This window comes from Phyllostomus hastatus, unplaced genomic scaffold (genome assembly GCF_019186645.2).
Source record: "Phyllostomus hastatus isolate PE091 unplaced genomic scaffold, TTU_PhHast_1.1 phas_contig_58, whole genome shotgun sequence".
NCBI classification, from domain to species: domain Eukaryota; kingdom Metazoa; phylum Chordata; class Mammalia; order Chiroptera; family Phyllostomidae; genus Phyllostomus; species Phyllostomus hastatus.
Window position 1 is genome coordinate 45,672,707 of NW_025333916.1, and position 12,348 is coordinate 45,685,054.

At 35.9% G+C, this 12,348-nt stretch overlaps 1 protein-coding gene across 7 annotated transcripts in view; it reads right to left on the reverse strand.

Annotated features, from left to right (window-relative positions):
* The window catches only part of CDH18 (cadherin 18), an 811,828-nt gene that overhangs the window by 372,430 nt on the left and 427,050 nt on the right, over nucleotides 1–12,348 (reverse strand). Inside the window, exon 1 of one of the 7 annotated variants that reach the window (XM_045847885.1) lies at nucleotides 3,779–3,869. The exons of the other annotated variants lie outside the window; for them this stretch is intronic. The gene's annotated coding sequence lies outside the window, so the exon portion shown is untranslated. Of the gene's footprint in view, nucleotides 1–3,778; nucleotides 3,870–12,348 lie in introns of those variants that run through there. 7 annotated transcript variants of the gene reach the window in all.

Here is a 12,348-nt window from a genome sequence, read left to right on the forward strand (position 1 = left end):
ATTGCTGCATTTTTTAACAAATTATAAATGTGAATACTATGGGGAAGTGTAGATATATTAGAGGAAATTGAAATTTATCCATAATTTTAATCACAGACTTCAAAGTGAAGATGTACTACTTCATCTATGAAAAACATTTAAGAGCTAATGCCACCATTTCTTAGAGATTTTTAGTCGCCTTAAAATAGTTGAAGATTTATAATCTTGTGTCAATTTTCATCAAATAAATTGCCAAAGACATTGAATCTGTAATAATTTACCAACATTAGGGTAGATATTTATAAATCGCCACCCATTTCAACACTTTATGCTATTTGCTTCTCATGCCTATTATCTCCTTTTGCAGATGAGGAAGACGGCCTGTATACAAAAGTGACATGTGTGCAACACAGGTAATCCATGGCAGAGTCCAAGTACTGCCATGTCTTAAAACCATTAGGCTTGGTATTTTTTTCCCATTATGCTTTACATCACCACCAGTAATGAACTACACTTTTTAAACCAAAGTAGTTACTTTTATTTCTCAAGTCTTTGAACACCATACACTACTCTAAGCGTATGTGATTACTGTAGTAAACATTTGTTCTGAGACTGCAAACATTATACATATATAATATATGTGCATATACATTACATATATACACACACTCCCCCACAAATAGAAAGCAATCATAAACTACAGAGAATCAGTATCTTTCATTTATTATTTATAATAAACACTCATCTGGAATGAAAAATAGAAGTGAAATTTGTTTCCAGATTCAACATTTACTTTTTCTTTTTTCCAATTTTTATTTTCTCTCATTTCCATAAATGTCAGTATATGATAATATGCCACATATTATGTACAGTATACTATATATACTTTATAAACATATATAGCATACAATAATATACAGACAAGTGTCTCAGTTTACGAAAAAAAATTTATACTGATAAGCTCTTCCACAGTTTTTCATTAGGGACCTAATGAACCACCTACAAGTTGAAATCCATTCAAAGAAAGAGAAAGGCAGTTACCATAGACACCCAAACGAACAATATACATGGACACTCGCCCACTCAAACAGTGTAACCCATGACCCCTTTCTGTGCTTAACCTTTGGTTTTCTTTTCCCTAGAGCAACAACTTTCAGTAGAAGAGGGGCACAATTTTGTCCCCATCCATGGGGAATAGTTCACAATGTCTTGAAATATTTTTGGTTGTCACAATTTGGAGATATTGCTTCTGTCATCTTTTGAGTATAAAACTGATGCTGCTAGTTCTCCTAGCATGAGAATTATACAACCCAAATATCAAAGGGACTAAAGTTAAGAAGCTGTAATCTAGAATATAGTTCTATGACATGTCAATGCAACTACAAGAAAGGCATATAAGTGCACAAATTAAAGTTTTTGGATTAAAAAAAGCAAAAGAATATCATACACCCATGCTATCTTTAATCTCTCAAACTCTCTCTCTCTTACTTTTAACTAGACTCCATTACAACTGATACAATCATTCCAGATAAATAAATTTTTCCAGGTTAATAAGTTAAAATTTTTTATCCTCGATCTGTTGAAGTGCCCATGCATGCTTAGATTCCAGAGAACAATTATACCAGGGTACAAAGAAATAAGGTATACCACATTCTTCTAATCATCAACAAGCCAAATATAGGAAAAGTGGGACAAACAAACTTTTAAACACGTGTCTGTATTCAACACACCACAAAAATCAACAGAAAGCATAAGAATGATATTTGTATGCGCCAAATGGGAAAGGTACTTTATACTTACTTTATAAAGCACTCTTCATATAAAGAATTTATAAACTTGGACTAAGTGACCCATTCATACTCATGATTCCACTATACCCATCTGAAACAGATCATCAGGAGGAATAATGTTTTCCAATCTGCTCATTGTATAGCCTTTATTCAAGCACCGGTTGCTGTTGACCCTGTTTGCAACTACTGTAACTAATTCTACCCAACATTCACTGGGTAGAGAATTAGCAGATAGAGTTTATGACATTTACCTTCATTCCACTATTATTTTCTCTCTTGCCATTGGGTTACTTCCATTTGGACATTCCTGTTGCATTGGAAATAGGAAATCATCATTTTTTACCTTTTATTGTCGTCCTGCTAGGAGATCAAACTTGACCATTAGTATGAATTTCTTTCCACCTCCTCTTAAGTTGGCTACCTCTGTGAAAAAGCATCAGCACTATAGTTTATAAAACACTTATCCCCAAGGCCCACTGAATGAATGCCTCATTAAGTGAATAAATGTCTTGACCTAGGTTAATTTATTATCAGGGAATCCAAAATTACATACGTAACAGGAGGCTTGAAAGAAACTGCAGTGATGATTGGTACTTGCACCAGAGTGCTGAGACTGCACAACTAATTCCTACTAATTACCAGATTCTTCCTCCTTCCTCTGTCCATATCGAGCAAGGTTCATATGAGACCTAGTCTGGATCCCAAACTCTTGACTTAGAATATTTTCTCTGACAATACAAGTCCACAAAAACAGAGAGAAACAATTACTGCAGAAGGAAAGCCCCCTGCTTTGAAAAATCTGTGGGTGATCCTAGAGAGGAAAATAAAGGTTCCAAAACACAGCCAGAGCCTGAAGTTCTTTCCTTTTTTCTTTTTGGCTGCATAATAAGATCTTTCTCTGATCTGTCTCTCTCGGCTCAAAGCAGTGATGCCATCACCTGAGCAAACGCAAGACCATAACAATTTTAGCTAAGATTTTTATTTTCGCATTTCCTGATTTCTAGCAGGCAAATAGCAAGGAGCATTTACTATTGATTAATCTAAAAGTTCATTAAATACACCAGGCATGAATATAAAAAAACACTTCAATAACTAGCTAATAAAATTCTATTTTCACCTGTTACATATGATAGGTTTTCCCAGTTCTACATCTGTACGCACAACCGACACACACACACACACACAGAGGCATATAAACATGCATAAGGCATAATTTTACCTTGTTTGTAAGACATGAAGATGAAGACAAAATTATTGTTATTTCCAGACCCAAACAAATCAGGTTCAGGAAGTTAACAAGGGGGAATGAATCAGAGTTAACAAACATGAGTGCATATACTAAATAAAGTATGTTACAGATCACAGGAGCCTACCTAATTTCTTTTCATGCATCATTTATAGTGCCCTTTAAAGGAAGTAAAAGTTTCATCTTAAGCTTTAATAAGCATTTATGGAAGTGATTGGTACCAAAAAAAAAAGAGTGAAAGAAGAAAACGGAAAATGAACCTTGCTTTGCTGCAGCTTCGGTGCTCAGATAGCATGTAATTTTAAGGGAAGGCAATATTTAAAAAGCACTATCAAAATTTCTATTTCAGCATCTCGGTTTCTATTCTGACAATGCTTTCACTCACTTTTACAGACAGAGAGACATGACAGCTGATTTCGATGCCATCACTATTCAAATGTGCCTTGCAGAGTACCCTTCCAACTTCTTCAGGGGCAGGGCACATCCACAGATAAACATAAACAGAGACCAGCTGGATTATTAGGCACATTCCATAGGCTCTATGGCAACATTCCTGATTAAGAAATTTTTTTAAAAAAATGTATGCTAGCGATAATGCTCACGAAGCATTAGCCACAACTTTCCCATTGGCACCAGAGCCTGTGAAACCAATCCGAGAGGAAGATTTCACCAATTTTTACTCAGAACTGGATTAAGCAGCCCTGTTGTTGTACAAAGATATTAATGTCACTATATAGTAAAGTGTCATTTATTGAAGCCTTACCTTGGCTGACTTGCCCTAACTGGTGGAAAGGAACTTAATGTATGAGAAGCACAGAGGGGACTTTCCCAGTGCTCACGGCACAGCAGCTCCAGTCCTCCGAGAGCCCCAGACTGGGCTCCGCGCTCCTCCGAGCCCCGGGCTCCGCGGCTCCGTCTTCTGCAGCTCCCGAGCGCGCCTCTGATTGGCTGGTTCTGCCTGTCCGCCTGATCCCCCTCCTCTCCCGGTCTCTCCTCCTTCCTCTCCTCCCCGGCTCTCCTGTCCGAGGCAGCCTTTCCCACAGCCTCCTCCTTTCCGCCCTTCCCACCACCCCTCCACCCCTTCTTACGTACTTGGGGGCTGCACAGATTCTACAGTACGCAGAACTGACACCCTTTAGACCCCTAAGCAAGGTCATGGGGAAATCAATGCCATCAATAATACTAATAAAAAAATAAAAAACCTGGACCCATGGCATCATCTTGAGCACTAAGGCTTTTGAAATATGATGAACAGGACTCCGTGACAGTTTAGACCGTCAGCTTTCTGCGGGGGGGATGGGTGGCAGGGGGAAAGCTGGGGAACCAGAAAGGGTTCCACTGTCAAATGGGGTGGGAGTAGACATCAGGAAGGAACCAGAGAAAAAGCAGGCAGGGCAGGCACTGATGTGGCAGGATGGTAATAAATTTCTCTATTCCCGTGCGAAGTCGTCACAGCCTGCTAAACATTTAACTGCTGGCTCATTCGTCAGTGATCCACAGTCCAGTGGTAACGGTGAGATTTAGCTTGAGTGATGCCCTTTAATGCCTCACCCCAAAGTACTCAAGACATGGAGGGTTTCTATGAGATAGAGCTTTCCCTTGGAGGTCAGCATTGTAATTGTGAAGATGAATAGGAACTGCAATGCCTTTCCTACCCCTGTTTGTTTGTGCCAGGAAAACTCTAACACACACACACACACACACACACACACACACACACTCACGTCTCCCTCTTATTACTCCAGAATAAATTAAAACAATTTGTAATGCACATAGCTTTTGATAACAGGGATTCCAAGACTGATTGGCTGTATTTAAAGTTGATGTGAACAGCTGAAAAAACTTCAGCACTTTCTCCTAACACAAAGTCACCCCACACTCATTCATTACCATCATGCATTCTCATTTAAAGCAGTGTAGTAAACATGTGTAGGAGTTAATCTAAATTGAATGGCTATTCCAAGGATCTCTTGGCAGATATATTTAGAATTATAGAAGACCTTCGGTTATTGCAACCACTAAGAGAGCAGCATTACTAGCTCTGGTGAGTTGGTACTATAAATGCTTGCAGCACAAGGCTCAAAGGAACAAAAAGACCTAAGCTTAAGGGGGTCAGGAGGGATGGCAGTGTGATAGAGAGTAAAGGGTCTCTTAGGCCCAAAGATGTGGACTTAAATCCCAAGTCAGACTTTCCTCTATACTTGAACCTGTATAAGCTCTTTCACTTCTCTGAGCCTCAGGAGGCTTCTCTTTAAAATTGAGCTCATCCTCTCTTCAGATGATCTCTGTAAAAAATAATAAAAATCTGTGCAAATGTGGTAAACTTTTAATAAAGGTTAGTTTATTTCTAGTCATCCCTCTCTTTTCCCTTCCCCAGCCTCAAGAAAGATCAAAAGATAGAAAGATCAAAGCTATTGCATATAATAGACTTCTACTTGACTACCTTTATTTAGCTTGAATGATGTAAAACCTAGAGGGATTTAATTTGGTTTGGGGTTTTGGTATGATTAAACAAACCAACAGAAACTATGAAAGAGGCACTTGATTTGGATTGCTTCTAATTGTGAAGGAATTGCACAGTTAAATACGTAGTTACTCCTGAAGAAGATGTTAGAAGTCAGTTACAATTTGGAAGTCTCCACAGTCTAAACTCTTGGGGAAAAGTGGAGCAGAAACAGAAGCATCAGAGTAATGAGCTAATGTTGTATTATGTTTTATATATTCTATCTCATGCAACTTCTGATTTAAATGAGATTTTCCTTGCATAGTTTCCAGACATAAATTCTTATTCAGTTTTGGTGATTGAAAAGAACCCATTTTTGAGTCTTTTTGTACTGATGCAGCCCTCAGAGCAGAAGTGAAGAAATAGTTTTTTTTTTAAGGAATATAAGAACTTTTGGTCTATAAGAGGTCACATAGTTTAATTTTAAAATTTCACATTATGGCATTTTCTAGAGAAAACCAACTCTTTATTTGGCTTCCTCTGGTTGAATGAAATAAAATGGTTGTCTGCTTGTTCCTGAAGCTTTTGCTGAGACATTGGTAATGAGCATCCCAGGGACAAACTTGGAAACACAATGTGTTTCTGTTAGCCTTCCTTGGAGGTTTTCCCTGGATAAGGCTGAAATAAGCACATCCAGTGGACAATCATAATCAAAGTCAACAGTTACTTGCTCCTGAGTGGGATGACATGCAGAGGGATTTGTCAGCATCACCAAACAATACAATTCAACTCTAGAGAAAGAACCTCTTCACCAAGGCAGATTTTTGTCAATAAGACTGAACTCAGATTAAGGGGCTCTAGATTCTCCCCCAAACCAATGATGCAATGTACACTGAGTTTCAATGGCTTCAGAGGTTTGATATTTGAAACTGTGCCAACTTTCCCTAGCCATAGAAAGATGAAGCTGTTGTCACTTAGCATGTCTTTTGTATTTTCAGGTTCAAAAGAAGAAAGTAAGTGAACCAGTGTGCTTGGGAAAAGCCAGACAGTGGGCAGATGCTATATTTTTTTCTCCTTATGTCAAAGATTTCTTCAGAAAAGTGGACAATGTTCCAGTCAGTAGAATTTATTACAGAGGTAATCTCTGAAACTGAAAGCATGGACACTTTTGATCCTGAGTCCCCTCTTCTGTTACCTTGAAAGAGTTATAAGAATCATTTTCGCTGGTGACAGAGAAGCATCCAACACACAATTGATGCTGGTCAGACTATAGAAACTGGAAAGATAACATTGTACTGCTAAGCTGTGATCTTTCCCTGGGAGACAGACTTGGCAAATTCTCTCTTTAGATGACATCTCATGCTGAATTTTACCCTGAAAGTTTGGGAAGTTATACAATATTTTCAAATCTAAATAATTAAGGAATATAAAGGACATGTAGGGCTAGCCCTTGTTATAATTCAGTATTTAGAATGGGCGATTACATCAATTTGATACCATGGTTAATTTTTAATTGAAATGATTACTGAAATAAATAATATTAAAATTTTAAAATGATCTGATTTTTAACAAAGATATACACCTGATAAAAACATGAATACATGTTATACTGTGAAACTATTTATTTCATACACACACACAAACACACATATATAATAAAAGAGGAAACATGTTGATAAAAATATGACCTCTAATACTATGATTAAAGATGACAGGTGAGCCCTGGCTGGTGTGGCTCAATGGAATGAGCATAAGCCTGTGAGCCAGAGGGTCTCCAGTTTGATTCCCAGTTGGGGCACAAGCCTGGGTTGCAGGCCACATTCCTGGGGTGGGGTGCATGAGAGGCAACCACACATTGATGTTTCTCACCTTCTCTTTCTACCTCCCTTCCTCTCTAAATATAAATAAATAGAATCTTTAAAAAATATGAAAGATGACCTAATAAAATCCACCTCTACTCATTCCATTATCACACTTCAGGTTAAGGATTGCAGATTACTAGAAAATATTGATGTAGGTCAATAAAGAAGAAAGACCTATCAAATATTTCAAATTTAACTGTATGTGTGATTAACTTTAAAAAGTAGCAACTCCCTTATTTATTATAATAATTTGATTAATGAGTATACTTTTATTGTTTTTTTAAAGTTTTTCAGTGTTTGCAAGATATCAAAGAACCAATGAGCTTGTTTGGGTCTAATGGGACAGTATTGATAATTGACAAAGAAAAAAGTGAAATCCCTGAACTTTTACTGTATATACACTTGAGTGTAGCAACTGATGAAGGCACCATACACATACGTTGAGAAATGCAGAAGCACTTGGATTCTAGTAGTAAGCTTCAGAGTTCAGAGCCCAAACCACTTATCATTGCTATGAACACTGAAGCCATCCATAGAAATTTTAAACATTGCAAAAAGCCAGTATATTTGAATGAAGAATGGGAATTTCTTAAGGCTCCTGAAAAACTTGAGTGCTACATCAGATCTAACAATAAAAATACTACAGCTGAGTCCAAAAGTGGGAGTGTATTAAAAACACGGTAGTGGAGACAAGTCTTGGAATCCAAACTTATGAATAAGACTTAGAGAATTCTACTGACATAATCGTAAATCGATTATGTGATACAGTCATCAAAAATGTAAATGTAAACAGGCATCCCTAACAAAAGCAAATCATCAAAATACAAGTGGCAATGATTTTACATGACTCAAAAATATTGAGAATTTACCTGGAATACTGCATTTTCAGAAGATTATAGCTACTTTTCATCTTTTTAAAATAGTTTACATGTTTGTTAGCCATATCATGATACATCCATCCAGTTGACATAGTTAATATCATCACCAACTCCTCTCTCTCCTTCGGCCATGACTGTCTCTCCTTTATTTTCCCTCGCCCCCACCCCACCTCATCCATCTTCTGAGGTGAAAAAGCACCTTGTACAACAGGTTCAACTAGTCCCTGCATTTTGTTGGGGCCATAAGATATTTTTAAAAGTCTGTAGGATATCTCATTTTAACAAATTGTATTACAGTTAGAAGCAATGTGCTTAGTAAATTACAACACAGAATCCAGAGCCAAGCAGACGTTGGAAGATATAATTGCATGTGCTTAGTTTCTTCTTCAGTAAATGTCCATAACAATATTACTTATTTCTTTGACTCCCTATGAGGATTAAATACCGTGTGCTAAAATATATAACATACTTAGAAAAGTGCTAAATATATAATAACTTGTATATCAACTTGCTTCCTTTATCATTATATATGCATGCATATCATATGTTTATGTATCTCCTGAATAAATGCAAGCTAATGATGACTACCTGTTTCATGGTTTGTCTAAATGCAGCTTGATGTAGCATAGATTACCATACATTGGAATTGGAAGATCTAGGGTTAAGTTCTACGTCCGCCACTCAAATTAAATACAGAGTGGCTTAACAAGGTTGTTTTATCCCCTGAACATTCTACCTGACTTGTAATGTGGGAACCCATGCTCACTTTACGGAGCTGTCACAATCCTTAAAGAGCTATCCACATACAAAAGGGACTAGCATAGTCTCCAGCATATAAAAGGCTTTGAATAAAGGTTAGTTGAATCCCAATTGTAAGAGCTCAGTAAGTGTTCGTTAAATAAATCATATTTGCTTCTGAATTTAATAGAAAAAAAAGAGACAGATCACAAATAAACTCTTACTAGGGAGCTTTATATTAAAAGAGAAAATACAGCATCCAGGAAATATCCTGGGCACATCACTTATTAAGTTCAACTCTCCATAATTATCTGTATTTACTTTTCGGTGCTATAAAAAAATATTGCCATTGTGATGACCCTAAAGAACTGTAATATTCTTAACCATCAAAGGAATATTATTTCACAAACAGTATATGATATTTACAATACTAAAAAATAAACAAATCTTTAAAGTTATTTTTATAACCTATGTCTCTAAAAACAAGGGTTGTGTAATTAATTTTCCATTAATAAGAACTTCTGGTTGACCAAGTAATTTTCACAACTACAGAGTGGATAAAAGTAGGTATACAGTTGTGAGCATGTGAAACAGTGTTGATTCATATATTACTATTTATTAATTCTTGTATTATTTTTTCATATGAACAACTATAAACCTACTTTTGTTCCATCCTTTATATTTAATTTGCTAATGTTGTCCCAGAGAGGACAGTAGTACACAGTAACTCTAAACATATATTGTCAATGTTTTCCCTAAGAACTGTTATGACATATATTGAAAACTGATGCATATATCTGGTCTTTTAAATTTTGCAATTAAAAGTGCTTATCCAAAATTCTCCCCAAAATAGCAACATTATATTAGACAACATATATGTAGTATACTTCATTTAACCTTTTTCTTATTACTAAACACAATGATATTTCTGAGATTTTGATATAAATAATGCTTCTGTGAACATCTCTGTTCATAAATATTTTCATGGGTCTTTGACTACTACATTTGGATAGATTGCTAGAAGTGGAATTACTAAGCAAAATATATGAACATTTTACCCTACTGATCCTCAACACCATTAGAGAAAAGATTAATTGGTTCCTCACTACTCCTGAGAAAGAATATTTCTTTTTAAACTGGCTTATGCAATAACTGAACATCATTATCTCATTGTTTTAATTTTTATTCATGTAATTACTAAAATGTTTATTGATTGTGTTCTTGTTTTTCCTCTCATAATTTTCTACCCATATCCATTCCCAAAGCATGCTATTGCTAATTGTGAACTATAATGGACTTAAATTGTTTTAATGCTCAATCAGAAGACATTTAAAAAAATGAGTTCAATAGGCCTGGCTGGTGTGGCTCAGTGCATTGAATGCCAGCCTGTGAACTAAAGGTCACCAATTTGATTCCCAGCCAGGGTACATGCTTGGGTTGCAGGCCAGGTCCCCAGGAGGGGGTACGTTGAGAGGCAACCACACATTGATGCTACTCTCTCTTTCTTCATCCTTTCCCCTTTTACAAATATATAAATAGTGTTTTTTAAAACATAAGATCAACAAAAGTTTCTACACTTTCATTTCTATCCAAAAATATTGTGTGTGTGTATATATACTTTAACTTTATATGTGTTCATAACTTTACATATGTTCATATATTTGTATACATATGTGCATGGATAGATTTATTCAGAAAATACAGAGCAACACACAGAAAATACTAAGGTAGTTTTCATTGAGGAATATAAAGAAAAGGAAGGAAGATTTTCTGGTTTTCAGTTAAAAAAAAACTAGAAAAAATACTAAAACAATGCAACATAGTAAATTTTATAGCTATATATAGATAATGCTTTTCATATTTTAAAAAGTTACTTTTATTAACACTTTTTCTGAGATGAGATAGGAGAATGGAGTTGATTAAGCATCCACATGCACCTACACACGATTGTCTAGACAAAATCCTGGCATTAACTTCTTTTTCAATGATAGTTTTACAGATTTTACTTATTTATTTTTAGAGAAAGGGAGGGAGAAAGAGAGGGAGAGAAACATCAGTGCATGGTTTGCTCTCACGCACTTCCTAGTGGGGACCTGGCCCACAACCCAGGCATGTACCCTGACTGGGAATCAAACCAGTAACCTTTGATTTGCAGGTCAGCACTTAATCCACTGAGCCACACCAGCCAGGGCTAGCCTTGATACTTTTTTTGTCTTGATGATGTCAGGACCAGTTGCACAATTTGATGAAGGGCAAAAAATAAGAGCATTCTTATTCTTGTATAGAAATTATCATGACTTTTAAGATGGTCACAGCAAGCATTAAGCAAAGCATGGGCTCTTTCTGAATGTGGGAACTTGTGAGATTATGCAAGTTGTATACTCATGAATCAGCTCTACTCACCACTATCAGTCCAATAAATCAGATTCCATTCATAGTTCTTTACTGACAATCCCTAAATAATTCACTGATCCCCATTCCAAGTTTTCCCATTTCCATAAGTCTACTATATTCCAACATTAGTATTTGACTGAATTTTTGCTAGTTAAGCAGGTAGAATGACTTTCAGTTAACATGAGTACTTAACTATCACGTCATTGTAATGATACTAAATTATATAGTAAGGGGATAAGAGGTACTAGGAAAAATTTTTGTACCTCTTGCACTTGAGATAAAAGAGTGGGGAAATCAGAACAGGAGCCCAGTGTAAGAAAAAAATAGGTCTGGTGGGAACACTGTCCACACTTTCTAAGAATTAATAGATAACTAAATATATTTCCTTGAATACATGATGGTTATCACTCTGCATGCTGAACCAAAGGATGAAAAAACTAGCAAATTTATAGTTAAAATCTGGAAAGAGCTAATGAATGCCTTTCACATGGTACAAAATATAGAGGAAAGGAAAAGCATATTACTTTAGCTATTTAGAGAAATAATTAACCATACCATAATGGAGCTAAGAATGAATCAGAGTTTTTAAGTGTGGCCCAAGAAAAAGATGACACTGTCATTAGTAGAAAGAAGGAAGGAAATAGTAATACCTGGTTAGGGCATATAATAGATTCAGATCTGAAGATGTTGATTTTGAGGTTTTTATCTAGACATTATGAGTTATTCTACATGAGTCATCTGATAATATGAAACTGCAGCTTGAGAAATAGTTTTGAGTGAGAGACATAATTTTATGATTCAACCACAGACAATAATACTAATGATAAAAGCTGTTACAGCCACTGACAGGTAAAATAAACTTTTCTATAGGATGAATGATAGAGTCATACTAGATGGCAAGAGAGAAAGAGAGAAGAAAGGATGAAGAGGAAAGAGATGGTAATTAAACAGATCAGAAGAAGTGTACAGAAAACACTAAAAAAATTCCTAAACTGAAATGATTTAAAAAGGTTGTGTT